Source organism: Sus scrofa, chromosome 11 (assembly GCF_000003025.6).
Source record: "Sus scrofa isolate TJ Tabasco breed Duroc chromosome 11, Sscrofa11.1, whole genome shotgun sequence".
NCBI lineage: Eukaryota > Metazoa > Chordata > Mammalia > Artiodactyla > Suidae > Sus > Sus scrofa.
The window spans coordinates 3,236,142-3,252,287 of record NC_010453.5 but is presented as its reverse complement, the minus strand read 5'-3'; the positions used below and the strand labels follow the sequence as shown (position 1 = coordinate 3,252,287).

The 16,146-nt window shown below is 47.4% G+C and overlaps 1 long non-coding RNA gene across 5 annotated transcripts in view; it reads right to left on the bottom strand.

Annotated features, from left to right (window-relative positions):
- NUP58 overlaps positions 1 to 16,146 on the bottom strand; it is a 40,979-nt gene that overhangs the window by 13,876 nt on the left and 10,957 nt on the right. For all 5 annotated transcript variants that reach the window (XR_002336613.1, XR_002336616.1, XR_002336614.1 and 2 more), the window contains 8 exons: positions 14,720 to 14,830; positions 11,564 to 11,588; positions 10,390 to 10,455; positions 9,656 to 9,830; positions 9,069 to 9,148; positions 6,677 to 6,795; positions 5,983 to 6,065; positions 3,264 to 3,465 (listed from right to left, as the gene is read on the bottom strand). This is a non-coding gene — a long non-coding RNA (nucleoporin 58). The remainder of the gene's footprint in view (positions 1 to 3,263; positions 3,466 to 5,982; positions 6,066 to 6,676; positions 6,796 to 9,068; positions 9,149 to 9,655; positions 9,831 to 10,389; positions 10,456 to 11,563; positions 11,589 to 14,719; positions 14,831 to 16,146) is intronic.

The following is a 16,146-nucleotide window of genomic DNA, read 5'->3' as shown; positions in this document are numbered from 1 at the left end:
TGAAGCCACGTGAGTAGCAATGTGTCCCCGTGATTTTGGCCCAAAGGAAACCTTTGTGTAGAGTAACATTTTACAAGAGTTACTGCATCATATATTCACACACAGCGAAATCAAGGTTAGCACTGAAATTCACTTTTTCCAGAATAAATTCTACTTTCTCAAAAGTAAAACTGCATTCACAGGAAAAGGACTAAAGTGCTACATTTTTTTCATAATTCTCAGTGATCACTCAAAATACCTAATGTATGAGCATGGTTACTCCTAAGTCATTATTTTTAAAATAATTTTTCTTAAAAACAAACAAACAAACAAAAAGTGTCTTTTCCCCAATTTGAAAACTCTTCCTCTTACTGATTTAATGGGGAATGCTCCTTTGGTTATTAAATACAACAAAATCACAAAACCACGAAATGAAATACCTACTTGAGTTTCCTATTTAACACTACACCTTAAATGTCCAAACCTGCTTCCTCCAAAAGCCAGAAAGTAGGAATTCCTAACAAATGTCTCAGCTCTCCTTAAAAACAGCAGCTAAGTCACATGAAAAAAGTCTTTTTATGTAAACATTAAGAACTTTTAAAAGTGTCAAAACACACCAGCAAAACTTAACCCCAGTACATTAGCTTAAAACAATCCATCCTAAGGAAAGGTCACGCTGAAAAGCCTCATGTCAATGTCCTAAGCGCTCCAAGAGGCCTCGGAAGCGCTGGGGGCAGGTGTGCTCGGGATCTGCCGTCGGGTGACGCGCCCACCGACTGATGCTCGCTCCCTGCACACACAGTCCCATCAACTCTCCTCGGCCTTCGGAAGCAATGACCATAAATCACACACACCTAAGCTCTACTTTATATATATATATGTATTTTTTTTTTTCATTACAAGACACTGAAGAAGGATCAAGAAGTCACTTAAGTCCATACTTCCACCTCCAAGAAAGATGACAAGAAAGCATCTTCGGAAGGGAGCAGCCCAAGAGGCTATATGCTTTTTTACACTAATCAAGTCAAGCATCCATATGCAAAGAGAAGCAAAACCCCGACAACAACGCAAACCCTGCACCGGCCAACAGCACACGAGCTCCACCCAGCTTCACATAGATGGTCTTTAAAATGTGTTACTGGCACTTAAAAAGATTTCATCAAGTTACCGGACATAGGGAGTAAGTCACTGGGAACAAAGCGAGATGCAACAGAGACAGGCATTTCCCCGAGGGCCGCACCGACCTGCACGCACTCCCAAACTTCACATGATGCTGGCCTGACCACAACAGCTAACACCCGGCCCAGGACGGCACAAGGGAAAGGGCTAGGACGCCTGGGAGAGCTTTCGGCAAACAAGAGGAAACAAGAATACAGAATGACCACTATTCAGCTTCCGAGTTCTAGAAACCCACACAACTCAAAATGAAAAACGCTGTAAGACTGTTTTGATAACTAAGCTGCAAATCCTGCCCCCTAGTTAGAAAGCTCTCCCGTGAGCCTCAGGACTACAGGGCATGTCCCAGGCAGGCAGTTTCTTCAAAGCAGGGCAAACGTTCACCACGCCTTGATGGTCGTGAGCAAAGCGCTCTTGCAGACGCTTACCCGCAATTAAGGAGATGCTCTCCCGGCTCCCCACGCCCCCCAGACAGCAAGCAGTGCAGCTCCGCTGTCCACCTTTACACCCCGGGGCCTGGCACACGGGAGGCACGCGCGTCTGCAGGCTGAACACCCACCTTCACCTGCCCACGAGCCCAGAGTGGACGGTGCAAACCTACACACCTCCAGACGGCCTACACAGGCACGCTCCTAAGACACGGACACAGCTGTTGGCAGACAGGTGGGCCTGCTGTCTTTTCGGGGTACACCACGCAGACCACAGAACACCACGCACAGCAGAACGTTTCAGATAACTGACTCTTCCCAAGTCTTACTGATGAGAATGAATTCCCTTGTTGGAAGGACACTTAGCCAAATCCTACTTGTCTGATCCACTTGAAGATTACCAGGTGCTCTTAGGAAGGAAGCTGGTACCAGAGTTGGCCTGACCGGCTGGTTCACGATCCTAAGAACGGCTGACCCCCGACTGACTCTTCCCTCTGGAACTTGAGGAGGGGCCCTGCGCTCCTGCCCGTGCAAGGACTGCCACGCGTGCTTCGGCGCCCACGGTTCCAGCCAGGGAACGCAAAGGAAGTGGACAAACCCATCACCAGCCGTGGACTGACGGTCCGTCAATTCTGTCATCTCCAAACGCGAAGAGCGATTTTTCACTCTGCCCAAGTTTAAAAGCTTCCCTAGCAGAGGCAGCCTGAACGCCACCTTGAATGGATGTTTTTCGGTTTTTGTCCTATGATCTACCACTGGACTAGATGGGACGTTCAGAAAGACACACGCCACAGTGTAACTAGAAAGTGCTACTCAGAAATCTACCAAAGAGTCAAGAAAGGAATCAACATCCACTAAGACTACCTCTTTCTGTCACACGTCGAGCCCAACAAAGTAAGGACCAGGGAAGTCCAAGCGAGGTAACAATCTCTGGAGGACGAAGGGCCAGGCTGAACACTGCAGAACCAGGCCAGGACGCGGCTCTCCGGAGCAGACGTTAAACCGAGGACTAAACTGCCCTGCTCTCCCGTCCCTCACCAGGGAGGCTACGCTCAGGGGCTCACCCTGCAGGTCGCGCTTCCGGACGCGCACTCGCCCGGAGCAGCGCCAAGCACGCCTTCCTGCTCGGCCAGTGCTGGGCATCCTGAAGGACGCCACCAGCTCTGAGCCGCACCTTCTTCCGAGTCTGGGTGAGAAGGCCTGCGCGGGCTCTGCTCATCATGCAAAGAAACGCACCATCTTCGCCACACCTTCAGCCAGGGAAGATACGCCGCACCCTGCCGGGGGGGCTCTGCAGCGCCTGTGCAGCCAGCACCTTGGGCTGGAGCATCTCTGACTTTGAAACATCTGACACAATCACAGTTTCAGAGTCCGTTGCTGTTAGCTGTAATTCAGTAGTGAAACGCCGTGTTCTCAGGGGCAATGCTAGCAATACAGCACATAACATTACGTCGATTCACAATGTTCAGTATCTCATGGGTGGATCATTATTGCTAAGACTCCCCTGTGGGATCGTAGGGTATGTGTTTTGTAAGTGTGTCCATCACAATTTTTAGACTGTATTGGGACAGCTAGTCATAGAAACTTCTTCAGTGCTAACACGAAAGGAAGACTTATAAAACTGCACACAAATGCCCTGCATTTTAACAGTAAGAAGCTATAACTTGAATGCATCCAGACCTGTAGCAGGCTGTTGCTGCTGGGTAAGTGTTGCAGCCATGGCAACGGCTGCTGCGTTTGGCATGTTGCTGAAAGGGGTGGGTCCAGTGGTGACTCTGGGCGCACTCTGCCACTTCTTGGCTTCTGCCCTCCTGGCTTCAAACACATCCACAGCGTCTCCCAAGAACATCTTCCTGTAGCCAAGGTACTGTTCCTTGAGCACCTACAGGCATGAAGAAAAGGTTAATCAACTTTTGTGCTAACTTTGGTATTCTGGGAATGAACATACCCGTGAAATGAGACAGCAAAGACGGATCAAAAACACTGCCAGTATCATCCACGTTCTCTAAGCTGCGAGGCCAGGCGCTGAGACTGCGTGTGTGTGGAGTGGGAAGGGATGAACCCAGGAGTTCCATCACGCCTTGAGTGCTTTCCTTCCTGTTCTAGTCCTATGTTTTGACAATCAACTGCCTTAAATGTTCTGGCTTCGTGAAGCCCTCTTTAAAACAAGTTAGCTAAGGGAGTTTCCGTGTGGCGCAGTGGAAACAAATCCGACTAGGAACCATGAGGTTGCGGGCTCGGTCCCTGGCCTCGCTCAGTGGGTTAAGGATCCGGCGTTGCCGTGAGCTGTGGTGTAGGTCGCAGACACAGCTCGGATCCCGCATTGCTGTGGCTGTGGCGTAGGCCGGCGGCTACAGCTCCGATGAGACCCCTAGCCTGGGAACCTCCATATGCTGAGGGTGCGGCCCTTAAAAAAAAAAAGACCAAAAAAAACCACAAAAAAACCCAAGTAGATCAAAACGCCACATGAAGTCCATCCAACACGATCTGGGGCTGTTTTGTGTGAATCTGCCTCATTATTTCATGGCTATGTCACTGGAAAAGGCAGTTTCCAAACCAGAAAATTAAAAAAATATTCCCGGGGGGGTGGTGGTGGAGCATGTCTGTGTGGCAAAGTGATAAAACCACCTCAAGAGGACCCTGACACTGGCTGGGGCGGGCGCGTGGACATGCGTCCTAACAGCGCCCCACTTTTGGGTGTGTTGGGAAATTTCCATAATAAAAACTGAGGGGGAGAAACATCTGCACAACACAGACCTCAAAGTGCCAACAGAGAATCGCCCTTGGCACTTTCAAAAACTAAACTAATACTTATTATAGACAAAGTTTCAAGAGAATTTAATACAAATTCCTCTTTTAATACTAAATTATTTTAAAGATTTGGTTTAGTGGGTTTTTTTTGTTGTTTTTTTTTTTTTTTTTTTTTAAGGACTGCACGTTTGGCACGTGGAGGTTCCCAGGCTAGGGGCTGAATTGGAGCTGTAGCCACCAGCCTACACCACAGCCACAGCAACGCAGGATCCAAGCCACGTCTGCAACCTACACCATACATAGCTCACAGCAACACTGGATCCTTAACCCACTGAGCAAGGCCAGGGATCAAACCCACAACCTCATGGTTCCTAGTCGGATTCGTTAACACTGCGCCACAACGGGAACTCCTTGGATGCTTTGAATTTTAAAGGTTTTCTCTAACCACATATAAACTCCAAGAAAATTCTATTTGCTTGGTGGGACAAAACGTACTCATATTTAACATCTCACCCCAATATTAAAAATTAACACACTGGAGTTCCTGTCGTGGCTCAATAGTTAACGAACCCAACTAGCATCCATGAGGACTCAGGTTCAATCCCTGGCCTTGCTCAGTGGGTTAAGGAGCTGGCGTTGCCGTGAGCTGTGGTGTAGGTTGAAGATGCGACTCAGATCCGGAGTTGCTGCAGCTGTGGTATAGGCCAGCAGCTACAGCTCCGATTCAAACCCCTAGCCTGGGAATCTCCATGTGCCACAGGTGCAGCCCTCAAAAGACCAAAAAAAAAAAACATGTTGTACCAGGTTCAAAATATTCAGTGACAATTTTTTGTTTAATTACATAATAAATACGAACAGCTCTCTGTATTTAGAAGGGACAAATGCTGTAAGCAAGTTTTTTAATGCAGCGGCCAATAAACATTTAAAACACACATAAAATTAAAGCAGTGAGAAATGATATTGCTACTAAGAACGTTTATTGTCTGCAGTACTATGTGTAGTGGTAAAGAGATGGAAGCAACCAAAATGTCCAACAAAAGACGACAGGTTAAACACCCATCGCGCAGTTAAGCCCCACAGCGAAACCCCGCGCAGCCTCTAACAAGGATGTCGAAGCAGCACGGGGGTGACCGTGCCAAGCTGTTCACCACATATTGCTGAAAAGTTCAATTAAGAGGTAGTCGCTGTGGAGCAGTGGAAACGAATGCGACTAGGAACCACAAGGTTGTGGGTCTGACCCCCGGCCTCGCTCAGTGGGTTAAGGATCTGGCGTTGCCATGAGCTGTGGTGCAGGTCGCAGATGTGGCTGGGATCCGGATCCTGCATTGCTGCGGCCGGCAGCTGTAGCTCCGATTCAACTCCTAGCCTGGGAACCTCCATGTGCCACAAATGCGGCCGTAAAAGCAAAAAAGAAAGGAAGAGACGAAAAGTCAAAAATAACAGATTACAGAGGATTTTCTTAAACAAAAGAGGTCTGATCTGCAGGTGTGTCTTGGCGTGATTATATATGATTTTAGCTTCAGCCTTTTTAACTTACATGCCATTTTAGCTACTTCTGTTATAAGCATGAACACTTCTGTCCTGCAAATGAACAAACGCCTCATTCGGGTATGATGTCCAGGTAGGGGAACAGGCAATGAAATCTTACCTTCACGTTTTCATGAACAGACTGAAGCTGTGCAGCTAAAGCTACAAAGGTTTGATAAATTTTCTGCATAGCCATTGACAAATCTATAAAAGAAAATACATTATCACACAAACACGAATACAACACAACCAATGATATTTTGCTATTACTCGGGTCCAATTCTTGGCACAACAGTGTGTAGGATGCGAAAACCGCACTGACCCTTCCACGGAGCGAGAAGACAGCAGAGCGGACTGAGGGCGGCTGGGAGCCTGAGGGAGGAGCGAGGAGGGCGCGGGACGTACACCGGGACACCTCACGAGAAAGCGCCTCTGACTCACAGGGTCAAGACCTCCTCCAGGACGTCTACGGAAACTTCCCGACGGCGCCTGAAGGCGACTACTGGGAATAATCTAGAGTATCTGCCGTGCAGCAACAGCTTAAGCGCTCTTACTGAAAACACAAGGCTATTAAAAAATGTACCAGGAAAGGGCTTCCCGCTGTGGCACAACGGGATGGGCGGTGTCTTGCTTGGGAGCGCCAGGACACAGGTTCAATCCCCAGCCCAGGGCAGGGGGTTAGGGATCCGGCACTGTCATAGCTGGGGCTTAGGTCGCAACTGCTGCTGGGATCTGATCCCTGGCCCGGGAACTCCATATGCTCCAGGGGCAGCCGAAAAAGGAAAGAAAAGCAACTGGCTGGGAAAGCGTGTTACCTTGCGGGGTGATATGTGAGCTGCTGGCCTGGCTGGCGAGGTGGTTCTCCAGTTCCTCAATCTGCTGCCTGTACTGCTGGAGCTGCACTTCAAACTGCTGCACCAAGACTCGGAAGTAGCTACGCAGAAACATCACAAAGCACATCACAGTCCAAAACTCTGTCTCCTTTGGATTCAAAACACCAACACATAAAACCTGATTCAGGTCCCCAGTTCAACAGGGCCTTTGAATCAGTCTGATAACATAACGTATCTTTAAGTGACAGAGATGTTACCGAAACAAAATCCCAATGTGCACGTTACCAAGACATCAAAAACAGGGGCATACCCTTATTCCAATCATTAAAATCCCAATTAAGGGATAATCTACAAAATAATTTAATACTCTTCAAAAGGATCAAGGTCATCAAAGAAAAGGAAAGACTGAATCAATGCTACAGACTGGAAGAGATTACGGGAGAATAACAAAACGCAGCGTGAAAAGGATGCCAGGACAGGCAGAATATGCTCGTGGAAAAGTCAGTAAAACTTCCTCAGCTCGGCAGTTTGGTTAACACAGCGCCGACGCAAATTCGCCTTCCTGAGAATGACACTGGGCGACTACCCGTTGTGCTCACAGGAGAGGAAGCGGGAAAGGAAGAGAAGGAAACCCTTTGTACTAGCCCTGCCCCAACTTCCCCGTACGCCTAAATTTCAAAAGAGAAAGTTTCAAGTGTTCTTGTCAGTGGGATTTTACAGCCTAGTACTTACAGTTCTTATACCCAGAACCTGAAAAGACTACAGCCTCCAAAAGCACATGTAATTACGATGACTATTCTGAGAACTGTAACCAGAGACATGCTACAAAGACAGAAAGCAGACCGAGCAGTCAGAACATCACCCTGTAAGCAAGAGGGAACTGGGCAAGATTTCAGCAAGGGAAAAACCATACACTTCGACCCATCCCAAGATGAGCTGGGGTGGCAGCATGAACAGTAAGACAGCGGGAGCGGGTCCAGCAAAGACCCTCGTCCACCATCAGGGAGGGTAACACGAGTGCCACCGGCACTTCCCTACGTTGAAGAAATACACTCTAGGAGCTCCCACTGGGGCGCAATGGGATCGGCAGCGCCTCTGCAGGGCTGGGATGCAGGTTTGACCCCTGGCCCCGCACGGTAAGGCTGAGAATCTGGCGCTGTTGCAGCTGCGACGTAGGTCGAAACTGTGGCTGACGTGATCTGACCCCTGGCCCGGACTCTCCACACGGCGCAAGGCAGCCAAAAAGAAGGAACAAGAGACAGAGCAAAAACCTACACTGCATGAGCACGGAGGGGATGAGGTCTGCAAACCGCCACCTGTTCAGAGGAAGCGTGTTTATCCAGAGAACAAAACAAGCAGAGGGAAATGTTAGCGGGCAGGGCATGTGGATGTGGGAGGCAGAACTGCTTTAACCTTGAAACTTGCCTGTAAATCTGAAAAAAATCTTTTAAATTTTTTTTCAGGGCCCAGGAGTCAAACACCCCTCGCGGGCACAAGCCCAGAAAGTCACCTCTCCCGGCCGCGGGCCCCGTTGGGCAGGCTTTGCGGACAATCAGGGACAGTGGTGTGGCGAGCATGTATGTGACAGCCTCAGCCACGGTCCTGAGCAACAGGAACAGGTACAAAAACACAGACGGGATATGTATCACAGGGCTGGGTATACAAGCTGGGTACAGATGGATTTTTCCGTTTTACTTACCTACACACTGTCATTTTTCTTTCTGAAGATTTATTATCCCAGCAAATAAAAGTTACAGAAGCAAAATAAAGGGTTAAACTATATTTAGCCCTGGGTAAGGAAGGGGCTACCATAAAATTATTTTTAAATTGAAATTCCTTATGGGCAAAAACATAAATTTCTACTATCTGCAAAACTTAATCAAATGAGAGTTCCGTTGTGACTCAGCAGAAACAAAACTGACTAGCATCCATAAGGAAGCAGGTTTGATCCCTGGCCTTGCTCAGTGGGTTAAGGATCCTGCACTGCTATGTCTGTGATGTAGGCTGGCAGCTGCAGGTCCGATTCGACCCCTAGCCTGGAAACCTCCATATGTCACAGGTGTGGCCCTAAAAAAGCAAAAAAAAAGAAAAAGAAAAAAGAAAGAAAAATTAATCAAGTGGAATACACCCTCTAAGTAATACAAAATGCTACTGCATAACAGTGGTTAAAAGCTCAGACCTAACCCTTCAATAAAAGGGGGATTATATACCTTCTTAGAATTATTATGAAAATTAAATTTAAATATCCACGTAAAGTGAGCGGGCTTGCTACAAAGTAAACTAAACACTTCTAGCCTGTATGTTGTTTTTACTATTCTGCCTTTTTAAAGCGAGAAATATTTGTTTAAAAAAAAAAAAAAATCCAGTGACTTACTCAGCAGGAGCTGTATTTTCATGTTGGAGTCCAGGTGGTGTTTTCTGAGTCCTTAAAGCTATTTCAGCATTTTTTAACTCCTAATATAACAGAGGTTTTAAAAGAGAAAAAAGCCAGTTAAAAATTGGGCTAAAAATACCAACTCTCGCACAGGACTGAAACTTCACCAAGGCCACTCTCCGGGCTTCGTGCTATACGGGCCTATTGCGGATGAAGCCGCTCTGCAGGCTGCTGAAAGCTCTTTCCAGGGAAGACAAACTGCACTTTTAACAAACTTCATAATAAACTGAGAATGGGCTCTACTGATCTACTAAGAAACTATGGATTTCTGTAGGATTCATGAAGTTAAAACAGCTATTTCTATTTGAAAAAAACAAACTGGAAAGAAAAAAATCCTACAATAAAATGACAGGTGAGACAGGAGTTCCCAATGTGGCACAAGGGGTTAAGCGTCCAAGTGCAGCAGCTTGGGACTGCCCTGGACCACAGCAGCAGGTTAGGGGATGCAGCGCTGCCACCGGCCAGGAACTTCCACATGCCATGGGTGCGGCCAAAAGGTTTTCCAGAAAGGCCTTCGGCGAGCTTACCTGAGCGGTCTCTATTTTCAGCTTGTCGATGCTGAGGGTGTTTCTCTGCAGCCCACTGGCAGCCAACGACAAGAGCTGCTTCAGGGCTTTAATATCTTCTTGCACCTTGAGCATCGCTTTTGAAGACATTCTACTAATTTCTTCTTGCACCTGTTTTTGTTCCTTCACAAATTTCCTTAAAAAATAAGTAAAACTGAGATTAAAAAATGTACCTTTGGGGAGTTCCCGTCGTGGCTCAGTGGTTAACAAATCTGACTAGGAACCATGAGGTTGTGGGTTTGATCCCCGGCCTTGCCCAGTGGGTTAAGGATCTGGTGTTGCTATGAGCTGTGGTGTAGGTCGCAGACGTGGCTTGGATCCCACGCTGTGGTGTAGGCCGGCGGCGACAGCTCTGATTCAACCCCTAACCTGGGAACCTCCATGTGCCACAGGCGCGGCCCTAAAAAAGACTAATATAAAATAAAATAAAACAGGCCATTCAGAATTTTTAGTCCAAGTGTTTCAAGACGCAAACACTAAAAATTCATTTACAGTTGACATGTTTTACAGCAGCGCAGTTACAGAATTTCAATTCCTTTACTTCCTTAAGTCCATTGTTCTGCCTCCTACTTTCTAAAAGCATGAACACGTGCAGCCAGGCTACAGTGTTGAGGAGCAGCAGAGACGGGGGCCCTGACACCCATCTGAGCAGCTCCAAGGGCAGTTTACGGACGGAAGACACTGGACACACTTACTGCAGGTTGTCGACGTCCTGGCAGATGACAGGAGGCAGACTCTCATCCTTGAGCGCTTTGCTGTCCCTAGGGAAGATGCCACAGGGGCGTGAACACCGCGGCCCGAATCAAAAGCAGACGGCTGAGTTTTCCTAGCATGTGTGTTAAGACACAACAGAGCAAACACACCCCGTTTACAGCTTTGCTGGAGGGTTTTAAAGTTCTTTATAAAGAACAATACATGTCCTGCCCTATAAAATAACCATTCACCTGACACGGAGGCTTCTTTTCTAAGACTGGCGTCTATTATGATACACATAGATACATGTGACCCAATCTTTAAGAACAAAATGAGAAAAACCACAGAATGGATGAGACAGGAAGCTTAAGATCCTGTCTGTACTACAGGGCTCATGAAAGAAGGTCTGCAGAAGCCCTCGTAATGAGACGCTCACCACTCTACCACTCTACAACTGCATGCTGTTCCTCAACAAAAGAAGACGTGGGAGGAGCCTTACGGCATCACAACTACCCAAGAGCAGCGGCACTGACAGTTAAGACTCGGCCCCAAGGCTGCTGCCGCTGCTGCAGGGACCTAACCCCAGGCCAAGCGCAGCCTCTCAGCTCCCTCACCCAGGCAGCGGGGCTCAACTACACACGGGCGTTCGGGAGGCGTGAGCCTCATCACTGATTCACAAATGCTTCACTGACTGTCCTACAATGGAGAATACACGTGGCCAGAACCACCTGCAAACACTACAGGATGCACTGCGAGTCTCCGCTCCCCGGTCATCCCCAGGAAACGGAGGCTGCTGGCTCAGGAATGCATGTATCCGACAAAAGGCATCTACACATACTTTTAAAATGTGTGTCTGTAAAGAAAAGGTGCTCCAAGAATAAAGGTCCATGAGTTGTTCAATACGTAATCATTTTAAAATACGTACTTCTGTATTTATTTATCACTTGTGGAGAAGCCAACGACTTCCTAGAAAGAAACTGTTAGAAACTGTCTCAAAGACCTGACCTTTCAGAGTCTCTGCAGAGCCCATGCTTACTATCCTATTTTCAAAACTCTTCAAGAAATTTTCTTCTAAATGCATACAGGTTCCATTCACGTCCAAACATACCACCTGTTTACAATTTAACATGTGCAACTCTTTAATTAAATATGGTAAAAGTTAAATGGTAAACTTACTCTGGTCTTGTTCCTGTTTTATCACCTAGAAAATTCAAAAAGCTCTGTGTAAAAATAGGTAATTTAGCAAATGTATTTCGAACACAAGTGTTAAGTGCACACAGACTGAAGTACAAACAGAAATGGTTAAGGGTTTCTTAGACGACCTCTCCACATCATGTGATGTCACGACCTGTCACAAACCCCAAACACAGAGCATGACTGAGGCGCATTCACACACAGGTAAATGCGACGACGGAGCTGACCTGCACCTACTACGTTCAAGGGCAAGAAGCTTCCTCTTTCAACGACCTTCCTTGAAAAATGTCTTGCCCAGTGAAGAGTTTACCTCCTGAGAGCTTTAGCTGACGCTTTTTAAGAACCTATCAGCAGAGTACTAGAATACTGCAAATTACCTACATATCTTACAAAAGCAGCAAACCCTAAAGAATGAAGCTCGTTAAGGCGGGCCCAGCAGTAAGACCTATCCGGTAGTTACCACTGACAGCACGCATCTGAGAGGAGAAAAGCAAAACGCGCCTTCAGCAAAATGCCAGGGACTCACTTTCTGATTTTCTGAAATTTACTTCTGGATACAAACATAAGAACTCCTTATGTAACAAGATACAGAAAATACAGAAAGTCACAAAACTTCAGCCCACCAGAACCGCCACGGTCCCTTCCAGCCTTTTTCTGCACTTACAGGTGCCTTTTAAGAGCAATAAGGACTCCGTCATATCTTAACATGTTTTCTCAGCTTGTTGTATTTTCCATGTCACTTGAAATGACTCTGAATGACCACAGTACGATGACGCAGCGGTCTGAGAGCCTTTATGCCCAACCCCTTCCTGAGCACACGAGCATTTACCATATAAACAGTGCAGGGACTGCCGATCTAAAGGGCTGTGCACCGCTCTGTCTGCAGGTCAAGAGGAGGAACTGCAGGTGAGGAGGGGACCAGGGACGGCACCTGCCGATGAGCAAGCTCATCACGTAAACAATTTACCATCCCGTCCACTACAAACCAGAGTGCCTTTCCCAATCCACTCTCAAAAGCGATAAACAAAGCCTTTAAAACACTGCTGCAGGGTATGCAGGTAAAAAAGCCACTTCATTCTGATGTGAATTCATGTTTCTGATACATTAAGTAAAACATTTATTTCAAATGTTAACTAGACAAATTTATTTCTCCTTTTGTGAACTGCCTATTCTTGGTAGTGACCCTGGTTTTTCTAGGGATGCACCTGCAGAATAAGGAGATTCCCAGGCTAGGGGTCTACTCGGAGCTACAGCTGCTGGCCTACACCACAGCCACAGCAATGCAGGATCCTTAACCCACTGAACAAGGCCAGGGATCGGACCCGCGTCCTCATGGATACTAGGCAGATTCATTTCCGCTGAGCCACAACAGGAACTCCCTACCTTTTACCTTGGCACATGGGGTTTCTTTTGGTTTACTTCTTTAGTAGAACGGCGATGTATTTTTCCGTGTTGTGTTTCACTGAGTCTAAGGTTTTTTCTCCACGGTTTATCATTCCTGAAATCGGTACCCATGTTCTATAGACAATGTTTTAGATTAAATGAAATACAGTAATATAACAGAGATTTTATTTCGTAAGTAATTCAACTTTTTGATGACTGATTACCGTTTTGCTATTTTTGATATTCTACTTTTACCATATTTCACAAGAATTTAAGTGCTCCCAAACGTGTATGGAAGCCTGCACCTATTTCTAGACGACCACGGACTGCTAACGGGTCTCCACACGGATCCTGCCTGCCCGTACAACACCTTCACGTGGCTGTCATTTTAACGATTTTTAGGCTAATAAATTAACCCTAACACAGTTTCTCCTTACAATAAAACCCACGTCCAGTCTTTTAAATTCCTCTGCGGATGTGGGACACCTTCGCCGCCAGGTCAGCTGAAGTCCTTCAGGGCATCAGTGCAGAGAGCACGCGTGCACTAGCGGAGCATGGGAGCGTGAGGAGCAGAGGAGACGGTGCAAAATGTAACAGCCACACACGTGGACCTACGACCCTAAAAACTTCCAGGCGAACCTGGATGGGAAACTGTCCTGAGTAACACGCAGCATGGCAAGGGCACGGAGGAAAGGGCATTCCCACCCTGGCTGGTGGGTAAACACATCGGTGAAAGCGTTCTGGAAAGCGACATCACAACATACACCAGCAGTCTCCAAATGTCCCCCCTCAAAGCCGGGACTTCAGTTTCCAGGTATGTGCCCGAGGAAAGAGCCAAACAGGAACACAAAGGGACGACAAAAGCCAAGCTCACCGCCTGGGCGCCGGGCCTGGCCAGTTTGGCGAACAGTAATCCCCAGGCCCAGCCCTGGGGCGGGGCGCTTCCGTCCCGTAGGACCGAGAGGACAGATAACCGGAAAACATCACAGAGTGGCGAAGCGGGGCTGGGACCTGCAGCCCCGAGCTGACCCAAACCACCACCCCCCCCCCTCCACAAGGACGCCCGCAGCGACACTTCCCAGAGGGAAGAATGGGAGACAAACACCGAGATGCTGGCTGCCTCGACAACAACGACGCATCCACTCAAAAAACTGCTACCAAGCTGCAATGAAATATTTTTAAAGAATTACTGGAGATCCCTTTGCGGCTCAGCAGTTAACAGATCCGGTTAGGATCCATGAGGATGTGGATTCGATCCCTGGCCTTGTGGGTCAAGGATCTAGAATTGCCGTGAGCTGTGGTGTAGGTCGCCGATTCAGCTGGGATCCTGTGTGCCTGTGGCGATGGTGTAGGCCGGCAGCTACAGCTCCGATTTGACCCCTAGCCTGGGAACCTCCATATGCTGCAGATGCAGCCCTGAAAAGCAAAAAAAAAAAGAATTATTGACACTGATCAGAATTTATGACACTTTACAAGAGAAGGAACAGCTACAAAGCAATGCATGTATCCTGGTCCCCATTTGAAAGCCTTTATGAACACATGCGCTGAGATGGCTCCACGAGCGTAAGTCATGCAAATCTGAGTTATCTACAAAGATAAAACCTTAAATGCACACCACACACAGTATTTGTGAATATAATGCAAATTTTTAAATAAAAACTTTACTACTGAATATTTAACTCTCAACCTCTCAGCCACGGGAATCTAAGCTCCATCGACAGGACGGGGAGAACCCAAAGTTACAACGGGACTTACTCTTTTTATCTGATGAGCTACTGAAGTCGATGCCGCCGAGGCCTTCGTTGCCTGCAGTCGAAGTAGCTGCCGTGGTTCCCAGGGTCAGGCCCAAAGCATTCTGTCCAAGGCCTGCGGACAAGCCAGCCGTCACTCACCAAGGCTTCTAGATGGTCTCTCGCACCCCACCCCCACCCCCACGCGCACGCAAACGCTCTTGGCTGGACCCCAGGCCAGGCGCGTCCTTGACTGAGACAAGCAACAGGAAGCAAGCCCAGCGCGTGCTGCGGACCCACACTAACGGTCCAGCTTGGATGCGACAGCACGGGCAGCTTGGATGAGGTGACTTTTACTCACTAAAAGGGCCGGAATCTATCTATTCCTTCGCTGTATATGGAAAAGTACTTGCTGTTCTTAGGCCCTCTCTACCAAAGCCATTTTGGTTCGTGTCTTTTTAGGGACTCTATCTTGCCTTCCAACCATGCTCTGGAATTATATACTCTTAAAACACTCTAGTACTGGATGTATTCACTGGATGGAGGAAAACAACATATTCAATATTCAGGTGAATCTTCATGTGGTATACTTTAAATATTTTACAGTTTTACTTGTCAATTCGACCGCAACAAGGCTGGGGAACCATAAATAAAACAGTCCAGTGTGAATTTCTATTCATTTCTATACCATATAAAGCAAAGAGTTTTACTATTAATGAAACTTTAAAAAATAATAATTAAAGACTTATAGTTCGAAAATCATCAAAATTCCATATTCTCAAGTTCTTTCCATTACACGTGGAGCTGGACTGTAATTAAGCGAAGCCACTGGGTACACCAGCGAGTCAAGGAGGGGCGTCTGAAGGACCTAAGCTGGTAGAGCACGCCAGCCCGGGCAGCCCCAAGCTGCCGCGACAGACAAGAGGCTATGTACTTCAAACTGAAACCAAGGCAACAGCAGGATGGGCTGGATACCAGCACGAGATAAATGAAAACTACATTTAAACCACGACAGTGTGTGAAAAAAAACACAGCTGAATAAACAACAATTACTGGAGTTCCTGTTGTGGCGGCTCAGTGGTACGAAACTGACTAGAATCCGTGAAGATGTGGTTCGATCCCTGGCCTCGCTCAGCAGGTTAAAGATCCTGCATGGCTGTGGCTGTGGCTGTGGCTGTGGCTGTGGTGTAGGCCGGCAGCTGCAGCTCCAATTCGACCCCTAGCCTGGAAATTATGCCATATGCTGCGGGTAAAGAGACAAAAACAAACAAATAAAAAAACCTGTTACTAATTTTTAAAAAGTGGGTAACACCCTGCGGTTAACGTGACCTCAAATTAAGCACTGTGTGTCGGGTCAAAGAGCCTAATCGGAAAAGACCTAAAAAGCTCGGTAACGACACACAAAGCAACCCTGAGTCCTCTACTATGTCTGTGTTTGGCTCTCATGGGACC